Source organism: Buceros rhinoceros, unplaced genomic scaffold (genome assembly GCF_000710305.1).
Source record: "Buceros rhinoceros silvestris isolate BGI_N320 unplaced genomic scaffold, ASM71030v1 scaffold18451, whole genome shotgun sequence".
NCBI classification, from domain to species: domain Eukaryota; kingdom Metazoa; phylum Chordata; class Aves; order Bucerotiformes; family Bucerotidae; genus Buceros; species Buceros rhinoceros.
The window spans coordinates 1-600 of record NW_010395027.1 but is presented as its reverse complement, the minus strand read 5'-3'; positions in this window follow the sequence as shown (position 1 = coordinate 600).

Genomic DNA, 600 nt, shown 5'->3' with positions numbered 1-600 from the left:
ATGCTAATCTGAGATGCCTGTTACTGTTATTGTCATTGTTTTTAAGAGGTGAATCTGCAGGGCTGTGGAGTGCCTGGTTGTTCCTGAACCAACGGCCAGAACAGTGAGATGAAGCAAGCATGCAGGTACTCCTCTAAGGCGTTCACCTGTGGATAAACGGGTGTTACAATGACACGGGACAGGGAAAGTGATACTGGGGAGTAATCTCACCCCCAGGAATTCAGGATTTTTATTCTATTGGCATTCATCTGCTTCCACTCACCCGACTAAGCTCACTCATAAACTAACCCCTTTTACACCAGATGGCTGTAGTGTTTCAGGCTGGTGGGTGTTCAGGTGCTGGAGAAGCAGTGAATTTGAAAGAAAGCAAGCCTTAGAAATGTCAATAATGCTTCCAATTAGAGCCAGCCAACTTTGCTGGCTCCTGGATCAGGCAGAGCTATTGCATCATTGTGGTTCGCCTAACATTGCTGTTTTAAGTTTCACTGTGGAAAAAATGAACAGGATGAAAATTTTTTATTGCAGGCAAGTTTTACCTTTGCACCTCAGCCCCTTCTATAGCCTTCTATAGAGCAGCCCCAGCCCCTTCAATAGCCCATA